We start from the raw sequence: 22,677 nt of genomic DNA, 5'->3' as shown, positions 1-22,677 counted from the left end.
TTCAATGTATAAATCAGGCACCTGATGGACTTGCCAGACGCCCTGGGTGTCCAGTATACGAGTTATGCTGATGACACTCAAGTCGTCCTTGAGCTCAGCGGGAAATATGAGCAGGATCTGGCTGCCATAAATAAAATCTATAATGCCATCCAGGCATGGATGGCAAGCAACTTCTTTGCCTTGAAAAGTAATAAAACTGAGCTCTTGATCGTGGCAACTAGAGCCCGACTTCGTAAACTGGCCCCGGCATATGCCAACTTTTGCATCACAGGTAATATCATCACAGTCTCTAAGAAGGTCAAGACTCTGGGGGTTGTCCTGGATGATGAACTATCCATGAGACCGCAGGTCGCCTACATCCGATCCTCCTGTGGTCTTGTTACCAAGTTACTCAACTACATCCACCCATTTCTTACTGCCAAGAATTGCGCGCTATTGGCCGATGCACTGATAAACTCCATACTTGACTTCAATAGCCTTCTAGCAGGTACAACACGCTCAAACATACAAGCACTACAGGTTGCTCAGAATAACGCAGTCCGGGCCATCAATGGTATGTCCAAATGCGCTCTTGTATCTCACGCCAGGAGGACATTGCATTGGCTGCCAGTTCAACACAGGATCACTCACAAGATCCTGAGGCTGTCACTTAAATGCTGTACCATTGCATGACCAAAATATCTACTTGGTCAGGTGAAGTCCCACACAGCTGAGAGACAGCTCCGGTCCACCACCTACCCCACCCTTGCACAGCCCAGACACAAGATGGCGAGTTTTGGGGGGACATCATTTGACATCCAGACCCCACTACAATGGAACTCACTTCCCGGGCATTTACGCCTGGCTGACAATCTGGCACAATTTAAGAAGCAAATAAAAACATACCTGTTCAACCTTAACCCAGGCTGAACCTGACTTCCCCTGAACACCGATCCCCTGCTGCCTGCCACCTGTTTGTCTTCTATGTGTGCTCTGAGGCCCATGGGCATGCAGCGCTTTACAAAAAGTAATTAAATAAATAAATAATGTCTACACTGAAGACCAGTTTCAAACGGTGCTCAGTGCTAAAATGCCCATTACGGACCCACATCAGATCTGCATGTGTGTATCAGTGTGGACCACAGAGTCGGCAATTGCGGCTCCTGTCAGTCAATGACATTGAAGGCTTTGAGGGAGAGGAAGGGGAAACACGTGGCAGGTAGGTCCCTTTCTAAATCCCCTTATACTACGCCTTCCAAAAAGAGGTCGTCGGACAAGTCCAGGGAAGTTTCGCCTGTGAAAATGTGCTCCAAACATTCGAAGTATTCCAGATCTCGTCATTCGTCCTCGTCCTCATCCCACAAAAATACAAAGAAACAACGCCATTGGTAGCGGTCATCTTCGCCAGACTCCTCTCCTGACAGATGGGTAAACGTTCCTAGCAAGTGGGAATCTTCTGCTGACTGGGAGAAATTGCATCTCCAAATGCTGGAAGTTTTTCAAAATGCGGCTCCAATCGACCCTTCCAGAGGGCCCAAAAAGGCTTAAGAACCCGTTGCGTCCGTCAGACCGGCAGGGTTTCTTCTGAGACCACTACTTGCACACCTAAGACCCCTTGCAGTAAGTCGAAAGAGACTTGGGCCCTCAGTACCGCCAAAACTGTAACACTGTTTCCGCCACCTGACATCCCGGTGCTACCTATAGGACTCCATTCAAATGGGAAACCTGAAGCACTGGTACCGTTAGTAACAGTGCTTCTGTAAAAGGTATGCTGGTAGGGACAAGGTCAGGCCTGCCGGGAGTTCTGTGTCCCCACCGGCAAACTCACAGTTTGGCGGTCCGGAAAGGGTGCCAGTACGTTGCTACCGGCAGCTTTATTTCCGGACCACCAACCTTATAATGAGGTCCCTTGTCTCTCCACAAATTGAAGCCTAAATCTTCCTCCTCAACTCCTGTAAAGGAGTGGGCACCTGGCACATCTAAGCCAGTATTGCTGTGAAAGTCGTTGAAATTGTCAATGACCATAGCGTCTTTGACGCCTTCGATCCCTTCAACGCCATCAACATCCTCAAGACTTCGAGCAATTCCATCGACTCCACAACATCTTATACTCCTTTATCTAAGACTGATTTCTTTAAGACCACAGGATCAATTATTGAGGATGAAGAAGAAAAGGATGTATCTTTTTGGCTTGGAGAATGGCACTCCCAATATGCCTGATGAGTTCATCTCAGAGGAATCCTGGATGCAAAATCTTGTGCACACTCTGAAGGATGCTAGTGGCTTAGACACCTCACCTGAGACGGATTTCCCCACTCCTGACTCTCCAGGTCATACAGACCCCTCATAAAGAGCAGTGATGGGTAAGGTCACAGAATATTTAGGATGGGGGAAATCTGTGGCAATCCTGGAAAAGGGTGAACTTAGAGACATCCTGGAAAGTGGACCCCCAAGGGAGCCTGTGTTACCATTCCACATGGCATTAAGAACTAGAGTGTTGGAAAACTGGTTGAAGTGGGATACCACACTGGCGATTAACACAAATCTGGCCAAAAAATACAGGCCTGCCACAGTAGACCCAGACTTCCTGTTTAAGCACCACACTCCTCAGAGCTTGGTGGCCCAAGCAGGAACATCACTTTCTAAGGCTGTGGCCTATCCTTCTATCCCCTGAATAGAGATTATATGAGGTTTGATGCCTTAGGGAAGAGGGTATTTTCCGCAGGCAGAATGGCCCTCAAGGCCATAAATGCGACTTGTGCCCTGGCCAGGTATACGCACACCTTGTTGGACGTCATAGCTTTGGCCATAGAGCATATCCTGGGAGGGAGGAGAGAAAGGAGTTTCTTGACCTGGTGCAAGACGGCAAGGATGCCATGTGCCAATCCCTCCAGTCTTGTCTAGACTCTGGTAATTAGGGCTATGGTGGCAAGTACTGTCACCAGAAGATTTGCTTGATTAAGGAAATCTGGTTTTGTTCCTGACGTCCAGTCAAGACTTTTAGACATGCCATTTGATGGCTCCCAGCTTTTCGGCTACAAGGCTGATGAGAGCCTAGACACATTTCAGGCATCCAAGGCAGGAGCTAAATCACTTGGAGCAGCAATACGCCAACCTCCACAATCTCAAGGGTCTTCCCACAGCTGGAGGGGTTGACTTTTTTGTTTTTCTCCTCAATTGCTAGAGAAAGAGGCCAGTTTGCACAGAGGGGCAAAAGAAGAGCTCCCCTTCGCTCACGAGAATGAGGAGGGCAAATTACTCCTTTATCCTCTGCTTCTTTGCCCTCGGTTTCAGCAACAACCCAAAACCCCTTTGAGTCCTTGGCTCACAGGACTGTGGTGGGGTACAGGCTGACTCAGCATTTGGAGAGTTGGCGAGGCATAACCTCAGATGCTTGGGCACTGCAGACAGTGGCCCATGGCTACTCCCTCCCTTTCTTAAGAAGACCTGCAGATTGTCCTCCAGGAGGCCCAGCCTTGAAAGATCCGGATCCGCTCCTCCTACAGGAGATCTTCACCTTGTTGTAGAGAAGTGACATAGAGTGCGTTTGAGTCTGTACCTGTAGCAGAGAGGAATCAAGGTTAGTACTCTCCCTATTTTCTAATCCACAAGAAGGACGGAGGACTGCAACCCATCTAGGACTTGAGATGCCTGAACAAGTTCCTCAGGAAGGACAAGTCAGCCCTTCGACTTCGGGATTGGTTGGTGTCCTCGGATCTTCAGTATACTTACTTTCATGTGCCTATTCATCCCAAACACAGAAAGTACTTGAGGTTCGCAGTTGGTGGCTCTCATTATCAGTTTTGGGTGCTGCCATTTGGGCTCAACTCTGCCCTGAGGGTCTTCACCAAGCTCATTGCAGAGGTGGCAGCAAGTCTAAGGAGGGATGGGATTCATATCTACCCCTACCTGGACGACTGGCTGATCAAAGCTTGTTCTCCCGAACAGGTTCAGGATCATCTCAGTCTTACTTGCCACTTCCACCACAGGCTGGGTTTCTCCCTCAATTAAAAAAAATCCCACTTGACACCATCTCAGAGCTTCAATTTATTGGAGCGGTCATGGATTCATCCTCGGGGAAAGCCTTGCCCCCCGTAGTTGAGGGCTCAACATCTTTTGCATTTGGTTCAAAGTGCCCAGTATTTTCCGGCCTTCGACTTTCTAAGGTTGCTCGGCCTCATGGCATCCTGTATTTTCATGGTGCCAGAAGCCCATTTGAGAATGAAGTCCCTTCAGTGGGCCCTCAGATCCCAGTGGTCACAGTTCTCTGGCAGAATGACGGACGTTCTTCAGGTAACGAACAAGGTCGCACAGGATCTCCACTGGTGGGCCTATAGGGAGAACGTGATGAAAGGAGAACCTTTTTGGCAACCATGGCCAGAGATGACAGTTGTGACAGATGCCTCCCTCACAGGGTGGGGAGCTCACATGAACAACCTTTCAATCAGCACTCGTTGATCTCCATCGGAGTCCAAACTTCACATCAATCTTTTAGAGCTGAGAGCAATCAAACTAGCGCTGATGGCTTTTCTGCCTTCTGTGCGGGGGGAGACTGTCCTGATAATGACGGATAATACAGTGACCATGTACTACCTCAACAAAAGAGGGGGTGTAGGGTCACTACCCTTGTGAAGAGAAGCAATGCAGCTCTGGTTTTTTGGAACTAAGAAGAGGAATCTCTCTGCTGGCAATTCACATTGCCGGAGAAGGAAACATAGCAATGGATGCTCTGAGCAGGCAGAGCACTGTCTCTTACGAGTGGGAATTGGCTCAGGAAGTCTTTCTAGAGACCTTTACTCGGGGAACCCCTCAGGTGGATCTGTTTGCATCCAGTGTCAACAGGAGGTGCAACCTATTCTGCTGTAGGGAATTTCCTCAGAGAGGAGCTCTTGGTGGCGTGCTCATAGTAGACTGGGAATGTCCACTGCTGTAGACGTCTCTGCCAGTCCCTGCCATTCCTCATGTCATCAGGATGTTTTGAAAGTTTGGGAAGCCCATAATCCTGATTGCTCTGGACTGAGCCAGGAGAATGTGATACCAGGATCTTCTAGAGCTGGCCAGCTGCCCACCAATTCGTCTTCCCCAAAGAGAGGACTTACTCTCGCAAGAGGGGGGGGTCTCCTTCTTCATCCAGAAATCAGTACTCTGAGCCTTCACACCTGGTTTATGAGAGAATAAAATACAAAGATTGGGACCTATCGGAAGATGTGATGGAGATGTTGTTTTCGGCCAGAAGGAAAGCAACAAAATCTCTGTACCGCTGCCGTTGGAATAAATTCTGCAGCTGGTGCAGAGATAAGAGTATTTATCCTTTCACATGCAAAGCTTCTTCTGCATTGTCCTTTCTGCCACATCTGTCCCATTAGGGGATTGAGGTTTCTACAGAAAAGGGTTATTTGGCAGCGCTGTCAAGCGTTCACCAGGTGAGGGTTCCTATTCCAAAGTTCCTATAGTAATTCAGTTCTTAAAGGGACTAACGAACATCTTTCCTCAGTTACATTTATTGTACCGGTTTGGGACTTGAATTTGGTGTTAAGGTACCTAATGGAGGCACCTTTTGAACCCTTACATTCTTGACCACTCACAATGTGAAATCTGAAGACAATTTCTCTGACGGTGATTACTCTATCTTCTAAACCACCCTTTACTACCTTTTTTAAGGATGAGGTGGTTTTGAGAGTATGTCCTTCTTTCTTACTGAAGGTGGTATCAGAGTTCCATTTAGCGCAAAGATTGAGTTGCCTGCTTTTTAGCCACCTTCTCATCCCTCTAAAGAGGAGGAGAGATTATATCACTTAGACCCTAAGAAAGCCTTGAGCTTCTATATTTCCAGAACGTCCAAAATCAGGAAATATTAACAGCTCTTTGTGGGCTATTCATGTCACAAATTGGGACAAGCTGTCACAAAACAAACCATCTCTTGCTGGATAATTATATGCATTTTGGAGTGCTATACATGGGCTGGCAAAGATCTGTCCGATGGTCTAAGAGCTCATTGCGCCTGAGGAGTGGCTACTTCTTTGACTCTCTAGAGAGGGGTATTCATACAAGACATGTGCAGTGCAGCAAATTGGTCCTTTTTGCGCACTCTCAGCAAATACTATTGCCTGGATTTTATGTCGGGTCAGGAGGCAAGATTTGGCAAGACTGTGCTTCAGAGCATCAATCAGCAATACATTCTATGTTCCCACATCCTTCTACATACTGCTTTGGGAATCTATCAAAGATGAAGTATATGTGGGACGACAGAATCCATTCGAAAAGCAAATTACTTACACCTGGTAATGTTCTTTGTACTGGATGTTCCTCCCACATATTCCTCCTCACCCTCCCATCCTACACCTCTATATTGCAGAGAATGTTTGTATTCTTACACCTCCCTCTCTTTCAACATTTGTTCATCCCTTTAAGACGACTGAGCATAGAGTGGAAAAAATGTACACTGAGGCAAAGGGGGTTGCGCAAGCTACTTGTACCAATGTCGATGTCACGCCCGAGGACAGGACGGAGGCCATTAAGGGCCACAACGCGATGACGCACAGCGCCCAATACTATGCAAAAAGGTTTCCAAAGCTTCAAGCAGACTTAGGAATATATGAATGATGAGGAATACGTGGGAGGGACATCCAGTCGAAAAAACACTACCAGGGGTAAGTAATTTATTCTTCTGGACCTTCATATGTGATGAGTTTATAACCATCCAATAGAGCCACCAAATTGGCACATGCAGGGGAATAGTGTTTAGTGCAGGGAGCTTATTACAGAAGCAAAGGAGCAGGAGCCATGATAACAAGGCGCCATGGCTAACTGAAAACAGTTCTGAATATAAATGCGGGTGGTTGGAGGGAGTAAATGGAGTGGATGGCTCACAACAGCCTTTGTCCTGAAAAATATGAGTTGCATTGTTGGCTCTGGGCCAATGTACTTAAAAAAATAACTTTAACTTTGAGTCCAGGCACCAAGAACAGCAGGCTTTTTGGATGAGCATAACACCAGCATGCACGGGCCACCATACAGCAGATAAAACTGCAACCAACAGGGGGAGAGCAGAGTAAAGAGAAGCCAGGATCCATACTGCACTGGAGAGTCAGTCCTAATGCCGTGCCCCCCCTTGATGAAAAGAGACGGTGGGGCGGCAGACCTGATGTACAAAGGAGGTAGGTCTGGATTTTCAGAAAGCCATCTGAAGGCAACTCCAACATTTGCAACATTGCCCATAGTAGTGATGCAGAAAAGCTATAAACAGGGAACCTCAACCTGGAAACATCTATGGCTTTCCAGACCAGGGCGGGTTTCCCTACACCAGGCCAAAGACAGGTGAGGCCAGTGTAAGCGGAAGGGGTGAAAGCAGGGGTCAATTCTGGCCTCAGCTTGTGGAGCACAGGCAGCCACCATCTTAACAATCCGCCACCTTACGCCATCTTGATTTCTGTGTGTCGTCATTGATAGAGTAAGTTGTTGGTTTTATGGCAAATGTATTTCATAAGTACAGGTATCGATATATTTTTCTTGGAAGATCTGCTTTCCTCTAGTGAGCAGCAACAACCAGGCTGATCTAGAATTCTCTTGGTATTTACTTACGTTTAAGGTCTGGGTTTCGTCCAGACAATTGCTTCTGGGATGGTGGGAAAGGATAATCTGGGCTATGATTGATCTTTATGTATTAGGTACTTCTCTCCTAGAAACAATCTTTCCTTTTGTGACTCCTTTAAAATCTCATATATTCTTCAAGTTTTTGCAGTGAGTTTTGCCTTCTCATGTTTGTAAATGTGATGTCAACCATTGTCAAAAATGTGTGATCCTCTTGCAAACATGTTTATGGTGCTCTTATTTGCAAAGCTGTAGCATGCACAGCAACCCCCCTTCTTTTCACCAACTCCCTCCTCTCTCCAACCCACTCATGGAATGAAACCATGAACACTGGCCATAGTATGAGCAATCTCCATGGTCGCATGTAATTTTACCCAATTCCTCCTGTGGTCCGAATGTCTTGGGGCAATCTGTGGGTGGGATCATATCAAACGAGTACTAACCCTAATGTATTTCTGATTCTGCTACTGCGATATCCAGCACTTGAATTACTCCTGTTGCCTGACAGGCCCTTTTTCCCACTGCATCTTAATGGACTATCATTCAATTTTCCATTAAGGTAGCAACTGGTGAATTCAGTTTAGTCCTACGTTATTATGTTTACCCGTGTTCACATGTAGTCAGTCATATACGTAACTTACACCTTCCTCTTTTTTCCTATACTCCACTCAGAGTGCGTTTTCTGCCTAGTATGTTGGACCTGTCTGTGGGCCTCAATGGGGCTCATATGATCGCAATGAAAAATGTTATGATCCAGTGTGAGGGACATTATTATAGTGTGGCATCTAGGGGCCTTTCTAGGTTTTCAGTACTTTTATCAGTGGTGTAAATTGCCCTTGCTTCTGATGTATGTTTGGCAACAGATCTTGGTGAATTTCACCATCTAGGAACAGAAGGGGTCCGACCAATTAAGCGATCTGTAAACCCATATTCTTTATTTCAATGGGTTTGATGACATCCTTGATTATGAATGAGTCAATCCTCATGTAACTTACGGGTGGTGTTTGGACACTTCAGTCAGTCTCGCACTCTTTCGGATGGTGCACTCACAAAGTGGATTAGTCCAGATATGTTTTATTTTCTACATAAAAAATTAATTGGAGGGCATATTTTCAGTTTGTTGTCAAACAACATGCAAATGTGTTATGCATTTTCAGTCACTTAATAATCGCGTTTCACAGTACAACCAAAATGTTTCAGGTTAAACATCCTTCCTCAGGCAAACTGAAAACTTCAATTCGTCAGTGGATGTGTTTGATTTGATTGCTGGGGAACATCCCTCTAGTGACGCTGTAACGAATATGAGTTTTCATGCTATGATCAAAATTTTTTGAAGAAGGTCTCTAGGTCTATTTGTCTCAGTGATTTAAATTTTTACCCAATTTACAAGCTCTTTCAATACCAATTGGACAGTCTGCTTCCTCTTTATTATACCCATAAACTGATCCTGCAAGTAACTGAAGTTACTTCAAGTGCAGAGTGTCTATTGAGGTTTCTAGCACAGTCAAATGTGGTGGATGAGTAGAAGTAACTCAGATGATGAAAAGACCATGCATCAGTCCTCTTTGACCTTTGCTCTGAGGATTTTCTTTTTCATTGGCGTGACATGTCCTTTGCTTCCTCTGCCTCCCAGAATGATTCTTGGTCTTTGACCGTGTGCTGAACTGTAGCCTCAATGGGTATAATGTTACTGCCTTGGCTTCTATATTGCAACCCTTCCTCTAGTCCATGAAAAGCCCACCCACCTTCTTATATCAGTTTTAAGGCTTGTGTAAGGGAGGGAAATATAACAGGGTCTCTTAGTGGTATCACTATTGGTTTGCACAGACTACCCCATTATACCCCGTCTTTGTTTGTGGATCAGGCTGAAAAGTACAGATGGGCTTGCAACAAACTTCACTGTGGGTGACTTTTGGTGACATTAGCTAAAACCCCCATCATATTTCATGGTCCATTATTTATGCTCTATGCTTGGAAGGCCTGGGATTGAGTTTTCCAGGAATCTCCTATGGTCTTTTTCATTGGTGCGCAGTGCCCCTCAATAGAGACATGTTGGCTGTCCTTAATATTGTCTTGGTTCCCTCTATGTGCTAGTCTGTGCTAGTCTGTGTACAGTTAGTTTTTCTGTGTTAATTAATAGAACCTTGTTGAAAATGTGTAGAAGCTCAGGTCAGACACATAAACATATGTTTTAGAACAGCCTTGCTAAGCCTGTCATAGTTATTGTCCAGTGTGTTCAGGTTGGACTTTATTTTCTACTGACCTTCTATGATCGTTTTTCAAGTGATTCCTGTGATGGCTCAGTCCCAGTTATACACCTACTCATTTAGGTGTTTTTTTTGTTTGCTCTGTGTGGGAGTTTATGGCTATTTCACAGTGCTTTTCTTCTATGAGGAAGCTGTAATATGGCAGTTGATCTTTGCTAATTTAGGTTTTGTGATTGTCTCATCATCTGAAGGTTATATCACAAGGATTTGGAAGGACAGTGACTGCCAGACTCTCTACAGTCCGTGTTTACTAGTCTCTCAGAAAATGTTGTAGGTGCTGCAACCGGTTTTGTTGGGAATACTGTGCCTCAGTACCCAATGGGAGCAATTAGAAACACAGCAATTTCAAGCTCAAAATTCAAAAATTCACTGCAATTTCAAGCTCAAGGCATAAAAAAAAAACAAATTGTAGGTGTGATACTCAGGAGGGGACATGAAGATAAAAGAAAGATGTCTGTACATATACATAGCAGCTAACCAGAGCTGTATTGTCCTCCTTTTAGGAAAGGACTACAATCTATCACAAAAAAACGCAACCCATATAAACGGCTTCCTTCCTTTAGGGTATAGAGCTGTCTATGACATCACCCTTTCTAACTTCAGGTAGGCACACAAGGTTTTTCAAAAAATATACATATTTTAATGTCTATCACATTGCATTTAAAACAATCATAAAAAATATCATACATTTGTAAAACCAAGTGTTGTGTTTGTCTCTACTATACACCATTTCATTGCAATCAGTATGCTTTTAAACACATTCTGACGTGTTCTTATACACGACTCTTGCAAATACCCACAAACCGGTGATATGTACTAGATATAATATTCCCCTTTTGTAAGGAACACAGTGTGTCAACACTCAACATGTGTTTCTGGAATCTATACAGTTCTTCAAATACAATTCAAACCAATTGTCTTTTGTATTTTCATAGATTCTGTCTTCAGGACACATTTTCTTTCATGTCACGCAACCATGCTAGGCGTGTTGCATACTACGAGCGAGGTATTCCCCCACAGATGTACAAAATTAAAAAAGACATACATACATATAAATATCTTGTGTGAACTTTGTGTAATGCATCAACAAGGCAAAAATGTCAAATACATGTTCTAACTCATCTTTTACAAAAAAAACAAGAAACGTGTCGCTGACTATAATTTCATCAGAGTACTCTCTTCAACAACCTCTTTTATGTTGAATATTTACCTTTGCCATACTTATTTAGAACACCAACCAATTTTTCTTTTTTCTTAATACTATGTTAAAAATATCTTTTTTCTCATGGCGCATTGTCATTATCACAACTTCTAATACAACAACCCTGAATATCTATTTCTACTGGGGTGATCTCAAATAGCTCTTATTTTCACTTTTCCCTTGAAGAAATTCTTCTCAATTTCAGGGATCTGTCAGTTCAGCAAATATTCGGGACTGCTGTCTATCTACAATAAAACACACAATGCCATATACATATAAATATATCCATTATTCTACACACACAATTTAAAACAACCCAATCGAAAAGAAACACAATCATAAAACAGTCAGTCCGTTACATAGGAGGCTTTTTAGGCTCCTGCTAACAGCATTTTCCTTTCTCCTTTCACTTGTAAACCTCAGAAATTGTTTTATTGTCTCTAAGTAACTACTTCAGTACAGTAGGGAGTTTATACCATTGGCATTAAAAACAGAGTTAAGCCACTCCTGCAGATCATTGTAAAATGGACAGATGAGCAGAAAGTGTGATAAAGGGGAGAGGAGGAGAGTCACAACAGCATTTGCAGTTAAGTTTGTTAGGTAGCCACACTCATCATACACTACTCAAGGATTGATTATTAATGTCTGGTGTTTGAGGTGTGGCATGAATTGATAAATGAACTGTGGCTCCCCAGAAAGAATGAAACAGTCAACCGGTTTCGTTTATGGAGTAAATGATGAAGAATCCTGATCTTTTTCCTCTGATTGCATCTGTCAAACCTGCCAAATTGTAACTTGACACAGTGCCCTGGCACGCCATATTCTCAGAAGCAATATAGCTTAGAAGATAGACCTAATCAAATTATTTCTGATCCTGTAAACCATGCAGCACCATTAGTATTTCACTAGTGCCGAACCTTGTGTATCTACCTGATATTTTAGAATTGTAAATATGATATGATGAGCCCTACTTTTGGAAAAGGTGCTAGCAGTCAATTTGCAATCTCTTAATGTTTTTATCCTATAGCCAGGTGCCCTAAAGATAGTTCTATTATATGAATTGGTTGGAGAGTATGTTATGATTAAGGCTATGAAGTGATGTATGATTGAGATTTGATGATAAATTAATATATAGATTTATCTGGAAGGAATAGGCTTTTCTGAACTTTTAGTTCTTTTGGGCTCCATATATTCAAAGATATATCTGCCATATAAAAATAACATTCTATTTTTGTATAAATAGCAATTTTTATAGTTTTACATTTTTTTAATGACTTTAAATATCTTGAATTTAGAGTTCTAGATCTTAATTTGATGCTGTCTAGGTATATGCTCTAATGATGCGTTTGTACTTTTGGTCCCACACAGCTTTTGGTTTCAATTGGTAATTTCTCCTGGGCTAAAGAAGTTAGCATTGCCTATCAGGTGATTTGGCAAGGTTTCCTTTCATATCTCTGGCACCTATTGTCTTTGTACTATATTTGCCACTGACAATGAAGTAGACATTTCTGTGAGACCAGGAGTGGTCATTATTCGACCCTGCCTCGACTTGCCCATGCTATAATAATAGGCTTCATTCCTTATACAGCTCTGTTTCCTAGCATCCTCCCCTCCACCCTGTTAATGCCTCTTCATTTCTTCCCTATGTCCTCTTCAATTTCAGATGTGATTTGTCCTTATTTCTACCATCTAGAGGTCACACCCAGCCATGCATGGCATATAAAACTGGTCAAATTAATACAACAGGCCCAAAACGTGGCATTTGTGGCGTTCATAATGATGTGCAGCCAAGTAGAGGGAGATGCCCCCAGCCAACCAACCTGGTCAGATGGAAAATAATTTTGACTATTTTTGGTAACAGAGAATGTATTTAATAAGGGATAACACATGAAAGCAAATGAGTTGGGTACTAGTGATCATTATTCCTTAGCACTTTATTTGAGTACAATTATTGAGCAGACAAAACCATCATGCCATTTAGGACTTAATGTGAACAATGGAGGGAAGTGTATTATCTGGATGGGAAGAATTATAGAAAAGACAAAGAAATGGGAATTGGAGGTGAATCATGAGGTTTTCATATTGGAGGGGGGACATCTCAGTTGGGAGGCACCTTTTTCAAAAGAAATTGTGTGTGCAGAGATATGATCACATCATTGTGCGACACAAAATCAAAAATAAGTATCATACTGCTGAAGTATAAATAAGTATACTGCTGAAGTATAAATAAGTATACTGCTGAAGTATAAATAAGTATCATACTGCTGAAGTATAAATAAGTATACTGCTGAAGTATAAATAAGTATACTGCTGAAGTATAAATAAGTATACTGCTGAAGTATAAATAAGTATACTGCTGAAGTATAAATAAGTATACTGCTGAAGTATAAATAAGTATACTGCTGAAGTATAAATAAGTATACTGCTGAAGTATAAATAAGTATACTGCTGAAGTATAAATAAGTATACTGCTGAAGTATAAATAAGTATACTGCTGAAGTATAAATAAGTATCATACTGCTGAAGTATAAATAAGTATACTGCTGAAGTATAAATAAGTATACTGCTGAAGTATAAATAAGTATCATACTGCTGAAGTATAAATAAGTATACTGCTGAAGTATAAATAAGTATACTGCTGAAGTATAAATAAGTATACTGCTGAAGTATAAATAAGTATACTGCTGAAGTATAAATAAGTATACTGCTGAAGTATAAATAAGTATACTGCTGAAGTATAAATAAGTATACTGCTGAAGTATAAATAAGTATACTGCTGAAGTATAAATAAGTATACTGCTGAAGTATAAATAAGTATCATACTGCTGAAGTATAAATAAGTATACTGCTGAAGTATAAATAAGTATACTGCTGAAGTATAAATAAGTATACTGCTGAAGTATAAATAAGTATACTGCTGAAGTATAAATAAGTATACTGCTGAAGTATAAATAAGTATACTGCTGAAGTATAAATAAGTATACTGCTGAAGTATAAATAAGTATACTGCTGAAGTATAAATAAGTATACTGCTGAAGTATAAATAAGTATACTGCTGAAGTATAAATAAGTATCATACTGCTGAAGTATAAATAAGTATACTGCTGAAGTATAAATAAGTATACTGCTGAAGTATAAATAAGTATCATACTGCTGAAGTATAAATAAGTATACTGCTGAAGTATAAATAAGTATACTGCTGAAGTATAAATAAGTATACTGCTGAAGTATAAATAAGTATACTGCTGAAGTATAAATAAGTATACTGCTGAAGTATAAATAAGTATACTGCTGAAGTATAAATAAGTATACTGCTGAAGTATAAATAAGTATACTGCTGAAGTATAAATAAGTATACTGCTGAAGTATAAATAAGTATACTGCTGAAGTATAAATAAGTATCATACTGCTGAAGTATAAATAAGTATACTGCTGAAGTATAAATAAGTATACTGCTGAAGTATAAATAAGTATCATACTGCTGAAGTATAAATAAGTATACTGCTGAAGTATAAATAAGTATACTGCTGAAGTATAAATAAGTATACTGCTGAAGTATAAATAAGTATACTGCTGAAGTATAAATAAGTATACTGCTGAAGTATAAATAAGTATACTGCTGAAGTATAAATAAGTATACTGCTGAAGTATAAATAAGTATACTGCTGAAGTATAAATAAGTATACTGCTGAAGTATAAATAAGTATCATACTGCTGAAGTATAAATAAGTATACTGCTGAAGTATAAATAAGTATACTGCTGAAGTATAAATAAGTATACTGCTGAAGTATAAATAAGTATACTGCTGAAGTATAAATAAGTATACTGCTGAAGTATAAATAAGTATACTGCTGAAGTATAAATAAGTATACTGCTGAAGTATAAATAAGTATACTGCTGAAGTATAAATAAGTATACTGCTGAAGTATAAATAAGTATACTGCTGAAGTATAAATAAGTATCATACTGCTGAAGTATAAATAAGTATACTGCTGAAGTATAAATAAGTATACTGCTGAAGTATAAATAAGTATCATACTGCTGAAGTATAAATAAGTATACTGCTGAAGTATAAATAAGTATACTGCTGAAGTATAAATAAGTATACTGCTGAAGTATAAATAAGTATACTGCTGAAGTATAAATAAGTATACTGCTGAAGTATAAATAAGTATACTGCTGAAGTATAAATAAGTATACTGCTGAAGTATAAATAAGTATACTGCTGAAGTATAAATAAGTATACTGCTGAAGTATAAATAAGTATACTGCTGAAGTATAAAAATTGGATCATGCAATATAATAAAGACCAGTTAACTTTACATTTGTGCCAAATGTTGAACAAAGCAGTAAAAGACAAAACAAAGATATGTGGGGCCTAATTAAATATTCTTTATTTGATTCAATCCTGAATGCAAATTAATGTAATAATTCAAATAAGATTGAGACCGTATTTCAGAATGATGTTTGCAAGGCCAGTTGTAGAGGATGATTTAATTATGATTAATGATACAAAATGGGTTCCTTCATTTGTAAAATTAGATATAGTTAGTATTAGCAAAACATTCGGTGCTGCCAGATATCATGGAATTGCAAAAATGATTTAAAAAAGTAATCCCATGTTTTGGTTTCAGGTTTTGTACACTCTGTATTGGAGAAGTTCTGATACAAGCAGGTTGGCTTTCACCAAGACTGAATTCATTAACCACCAATCCCACCCCCAGCCCTAAACAAATGATCCCTTTTCCCGCAATTATATATTGTCCTTTAATTTCCAGGTGATTAATATTCTGCACTAAAATTGCCAGTTATCACCTATTGCATTGTTAGAAGTGGCTGGCCAGATGTTTGCCACTTGGCTGTTAAAAGAGCTGAATATTTGGGTCATGGAAATGAATATTTTCCAATTTTTCAAAAACATTTTAGGAAAGTTCTATGATTACCGAGAGGACATGGGGTCAGTCCAAACCAGACACAATGACGGAAGTAGACACAGTGCAAGGCAAAATCCAGTTTTATTATCAACCAAATAGAGCAGGGACAGCATACACACATTCAAATGTCAAAGCTCTCCTTATTCTAGATGATTACAAGCTGGTTTTATTACATAACTGTGTCTTCAATATCGTCACTTTACATTATCATCTTACAAAACCTATGGGATGTGGGGATTGGTTAGTGGTGGTGGCTACATGCACATTCTTTAGGGGTTTAGGTTTTTAATTGGGCTTTGTTTGTCTGATGGCTCAGCCTGATACCACCCCTATATTTATAAAGGCTAAACTATGTTTTATAGAAGGCAAGGGGTTGGTTGGCACATAACCTGATGGGCAGCATAACAACAGGGATTCTGATTGGTTGGCTTTCTGCTTACCAACCTTGAACAATGACAGTTCATCAAGACCTGAGCCAAACAGGGAATAGGGGTGAGAGGTCCACAGACTGCTTTCTATTCAATTTAAAGTTGCCATCCCTTATTCCTAGGCCATGAGCTTGTGCTCGATTTTAATGAAGTATCAGTGTTTTCCATCTCTGGGTCACGTGCTACAAGACTGTCATTTAACTTATTTTATCCTGCATTTATTGGGATTTTAGCTAATATTGATATGAGGGTTAGGTTTTCATTTACCACTGGGATACTCTTGAGTTTTTCTTCATGGAGTCTTTTGGCTTGAAGTTTGACTGCACCTTGCTCACAAAGGTCGGTTTTGCTCTTATAAACTTTAATTCATCTGGGGGTATACTTCTTGCATCCTACGAAACATTATTTTGTACTTTGGTTCAAGCATTCTAAGCCTCCCTTAATTTACAGTAACCTTAGCTCTGGTTTCCAGCTACTGTCTGAGCTCTGCATGGATCTGTATTTTTTGTGATTTCAGCATTTTGAGTTCTCTTGAAGCCTTGAGGCCTTAATTTATTTAAAATTCATGGTACAGTTTTAATTTTGGATAAAATGGTTGTCTCTTACACTCTTGCTTCTATGTTGGTGAGCTATATTCACGGGTCGTTCATGTGGCGTTCATTTTATGCAATCCTTATGTTAATATTCTTCATGTATAAGTGCATATATTACCTAATGTACTTGTTATTCATGTTGACTGCACATTTGCTTTATGGCTAATGCATGCACACGTAGTGTCACAACGTTAGCTTGATTACCCTTGCCATCTTCAGCTTAGATTGTGTCCATATCCTGCTGTACCTGCCTGGGATAAGGGTGGTACGGTTGTCTCAGTGAGTAACATTTCCCACCTGTGCGTATTGGACCGGGGCAGGGGCAGAAGCTATGGCAGAAGGTATGGATGATGTATTAATGTGTCTCCCAACAAAAGGTTTGACTACAATATGTAATTTATGATTTTAAATTTGTTGAAAGATTTAACGATTCAATCATAGGCCCCACTTTTATGTTGGGTACATTCATTTTAGTGCTGCTTTCGATTAAATAAATAGATAACTATTGTGGAAAAACTATATAAGTTGGATATTGCTAATGATCCGTTAGGAATGCTAATGCTTCTCTATTCTAATACCAAACTGAAAGTTACACTAAGTGAGAATATCTATTTTACAAATAAAATATATACACTTACAGGACTGAAGCAAGGATGTGTATCCTTTTTTTATCTTTATTTGTCTGGCTTAGAAGAATGCTTGGAACGTGTTAATAATTTCCCCCAGTGGAGAACATTAAAGATCAATTGACTGGCTAACTCTGCTAGTCTTATTATAATGGACCACACAAAATTGGTCTTCAGTGTAGTTTTCATGCTTCTGGACGTATGTAAACCAGACATTTTTAGCTATGTACCCTGATAAAACAAAGGTGATGAACTTTCCTAATAGAACATTCTAGAGGAATAATTATAATTGGCATTTAAATGCAGTTGGACTGCAGGAGGTTGTGGAAATATTTTAGTTAGCTGCTTTGATTGATCAAAATAAAAATGACAATAGAATTGATAACTGCATTTTGAATAAGATGCAGTCTATTTTCTCAAGGTTGAAAGGTTTGATAACCAAAATGGTGGCTACACTTTGAAGCCTTGAATACAATTATATGAACAGAAAATAATGCCCATAGTTCAGTACAGGATTGCAACCAATATCACCTAAATCCTATATCGTTAGGTAAGCTTAGGTACACCAGTACAGGTCTTACAGGCAAATTTAGGACTGTCCTCTCTCTATCACGTAGCTTTTCTTAGAATGTAAAATGTGTATTAAAAAGTCCAATATCCTTGAACAAAGGAAGATGTTGAGCACTGTGTGTAAAACTAAGGTAGGGGCTATTCTTCTCATGGGCCTTAACAGGAGCCTCAAAGGAGCTACAGAATTGCCCCCCTGCAAATGAGAGCGCACTAGATGAGGTGTTGCTAGGCCCATGAAAGGAACTGCCTTTCTGAGGGCAGACAGGTGAAAAGTCTGAGGGTGGCAGCACATGGAGGTGGTGCTGAAGGAGTATTGCCCCTTCTGGTGTGACTCATTGTGGCACCACACTCAGTGATGTGCACATGGGCAGCATGAGCCTTTGGCACTCACCCCTTGGTGGTTAGAAAGCTCTACACTCAGGACTCACTCTGACCACCCTAAGTAGAAGGTACCTCTTCTACGACATCCTCGTCCTCCTCTCCTGCCTGCAGCTCACCTCAGCAGGTGCCACTGTTCCCTTGTCCAGGTCGTCCAGGTGGTTGTACCGGTGGCCTCACAGGGGGAGGGATGGGCATGACTGAGGCCATGTTTGAGTTCTCCAGCTCCAAAATGCAGCTCATAGTAAGTTAGCTTTTCTTCTGTGCTCTGCCAGTTTGAGAATGACTAAAATAAATGGGGGGTTCCCCATGCAGGAACCGTTCCGTAGTCTTTCCTCCTGTCCACTGACTTCGCAGGCCATAAAAGGCTGTTAAAAGGTCAAAAAAGTTCAGAGAACAACAAAGAATGTATGTAGCAGTTGTGTAAGTTTCAACTTAGCATGGGTGCAAATTGGATTTGAAGATGTCCACGAAGCATGGACATCAACCAAGGACACATCATTATGCTGCATGGGCGCGATCACACCATGACGTTCACGCCTGTGACCACGTCACGGCATTCCCGAATGTTTGCGCACTTAGGTGACATCATGTGGGTGCTCTGCGATGACTGTTGCTGGGCCCTGACGTTTGTGAACTAATTAAGTGTGTCACGTCATTACGGACATGTTAGTTGATCACAAACATCTGTGCAGCCGGGTGACATCCATAGGGTGCGCTATCAGGACCACGACCACACTGTGACCGTTACAAACTAATTAAAAGTGTTTCACTGTCACTGTGGATGTATTGCCCCATTTGTGAACTTCAGCCAACCTTGTGACATCACTGTAATGTGAGGTTGCAGACACAAACATGTATAAAGTCCACTGACTTCAAATTGGGGTTTAAATAAAATAAAAGAATATAACACATATTTACATGTTATATACATTAATATACTTTATGATAGATAGGGAGAATCACTATAGGAAACAAATATAGGGTAATTTTGGGGTGGTATGTGTTCATGATTGGGTGAATTAGTGGTGGAAATCTCATCAAAACCTTGATCACCAATATCTTCTTTGAATGATTGGGAGGATTGATGGGAAAGGGTCACAAGTACAGGTAGGGCAATGAAAATCAATATTTTGTATGACATGATTTTTAACATATGTAGATAGTTGTGCAATTTGATTTGTCACTTGAGTCATCTGTACACCTAATTTGTTGATCTGACCTTCAATGTTATCTAATCTATTTCCAACATTTTACTCTTTATTTTCCTCATGATGTGTTTGTTCTTCTTCTTGTTTGACATTGTGAAATATAAGATAGGTAATAGAGTTTAATAGTTTATATGTAAGTAACAGAATGATATTGTTTTGTAAAATGTATGAAATGATTTACCATTAGTAAGTTGTTCCTCAGTTATGTCTTCTTTTAGGAAATATAGCTCTCGCCATCCAGATTCTATTTCTAATATAATATATAAAGTTTACAGTTAGATGCATAACATTTTCGCACATTTATTTCAATTATATACTACATGTTTATAAATCAAATGCAAAGGTACTGTTGATTTGCTGAACTTTTGAAATTATGTTTGTCACTGTAAGGAATATTGTGCTTCAGTGCCTGTCAGGTGTTGAAGTGAATTGTTTACGCATGGTGTACAGTTTTCGTCAATATTTGGTACAATCCATAATATTGTGTTATCATTTTAAACACAGTATTTAATTGTCCATAGTTATAAGTTATATGGGTGTAAAACGTGCTTGTATTGATTGTTTCCATTGTTGCTCTACATATAATGTGTCTACTTGTCACGCGACGCGTTCCCGGCTGGCGTCTGTGGCCCCGAGTACGTCTCTGGACTTCCTGAGTCCTATCACGCTCAGCAGCTACGCGCACTTGACAGTCTAGTTTTTCTCCGTTCGAGTACACAAAGCGCTACTTAACCATGCCTCCCTTTCAATCCTATACGTTGCAACCGCTCACGGTCAGCTGTGCTCCCTTGCTGCCGCGGTTTTGCTATACGCTGTTGTTTTGCTCCTCTGAGCATTTGCTAACTACTTTCCTCTTCCTTTTCCTACCTCCCCTTTTTCTTGGTTCCAGTCCTCTCTTGGTTTCTCTGCTTTCAGTTTCGGGGCTCTCCCGGTTTGCCTCCTCATGCAAACTGCTCCAGCAGTTCGTGCATCAAACTTCCTTCAGCTTTCTTCTGGAGTGTTTCTCTTGTCATCCTCCGGTACTACTATTTCCATTCTGGGTCTCCCGCTTCTTCCATCCTCCGAACCCAGCATCCATCAGGAGACCTGCCGGATCCTTATCTTCAGTGAGTTTTTTTTTTGCCAGTACTTGGCTTTTCTTCCCCTTTCTGTCTCCCCGGGGAGGGGATCATGGCCATGGCGTTTTTACCCGCTCTCACTATGGCTTCCTCTTACGGGAGACTCTAGCAGCAAAGGAAAAAAGAAAAGGATTACCGAGCTCATCGATCTCTCAGCCCCGTGGAGGAGGACTCAGATACTCCAGGTGAGGAGTTAGAGGAGGGAAGTGGGGATACCAACATAATATCAGGGAAACCGGTTGACAGATTGCAATGCCCCAACCTTTAGGATGGCTACCCCTGAGCAAGTGCAGGAGTTAATCGCAGCGGTACTGAATCTTTCCATTGAGATGCAAAACATGAAGACAGAGAACAATCTTCTTAAACAAATGGTGGCAGCCCGCGAGCCCCCTACTATGGATTTGCCCCGATGTCTTTGTCATCAGGGAAGTATGACGGATCTCCCAAGACTCTCAAGGTATTCCTTGACACATGTAGGGTGTACTTTTCCTTCAGAACCCGCACCTATGCGTCCGACCACGCCAAGGTTGGCTTTCTGATATAAAATGTGACAGGGAATGCCCTTGCTTGGGCCACCCCTCTCGTCACAGGAGCTGATCCAGTGCTTCAGAATTTTGATGCCTTTGTGGATTTAGTGAAAACCACCTTCGAAAGACCTGAAATTTCCATGGCCGCAGCAAAGACCTGTTGGACATTCGTCAGGGTCAAACTGACTTATTGTCTTACATTTCTTCATTTAAAAGATTGGCGATGGAAACTGGTTGGTCCGAATAATCACAATATATATTGTTCCGCCGCGGTCTCCGGGAGGACCTAAGGGATGAATTGGCCCACTTCCCTCGTCCTGCATCACTACCGGAACTGATGACTACAGCCCTTCAGTTGGAATTCAGGATGCAAGAAAGGTATCAGGAGAGACGAAAGACACGTTCTCCACTTCCAAGAACCTCCTCTCCTCCTTCACCTATGCTCAAACAGCATGACGAGCCTATGCAGATCGGCGCCACTCGTCGATCATTGACTCCTGAGGAAAGAAAAAGGAGAAGAGAACAAGGTCTATGCGCTTATTGTGCTTCGGATCGTCACACTGTTCGGAACTGTACTGAACTGCCCCAAAGGCCGGCAGAAAACGAGAACCCTCGATCCTAGAAGGGACGGGCTATCGAGGGCAGTCTTCTAGTCCCTATGTTACCATGTCAATTGATTCCTCGGATCCGGCCGAAGACTCCCGTCTCATGGTCTTGTCAGTAAAAGTTGCCATTCATGGTAACCAAGTAGAGACTTTGGCACTCCTGGATTGTGGGGCCGCAGGAAACCTCGCTGATACCCTCTGGGTGGACAAGGTTGGTGCTAAACGCATTGACCGCAGACACAGACAGAAGGTTGAGGGAGTGGATGGTAAACCCCTGTGTTCCGGACCGATTACTCAGACTACTGAACCTCTGCCACTCACGATTCTCCAGCATTCAGAAGTCATCACTTTTGACATAATACGAGCGCTCACTTCCCTTTGATATTAGGGATCACCTGGTTGCGTCAACACAATCTCAGCGTGAACTGGAAGTCAAATTGTATGCATTTCAACTCTGATTACTGCCAAACCCATTGTTTTTGAGATACACACTACCAGGAGGTAAAGGTTACATCTACCCCTCTCCACACGGCTATTGGGGTCCATTCTCTTGACAAAATTGGGGACGATTACTCTACTGTATTTTCTGAAGGTGTTCCGATGGCATTGCCCCCTCACAGACCAGAGGACTGTGCCATAGAGTTAATTC

Source organism: Ambystoma mexicanum, chromosome 7q (assembly GCF_040938575.1).
Source record: "Ambystoma mexicanum isolate Mex_15411 chromosome 7q, UKY_AmexF1_1, whole genome shotgun sequence".
NCBI classification, from domain to species: domain Eukaryota; kingdom Metazoa; phylum Chordata; class Amphibia; order Caudata; family Ambystomatidae; genus Ambystoma; species Ambystoma mexicanum.
Note: the sequence above shows the minus strand (reverse complement) of the source record.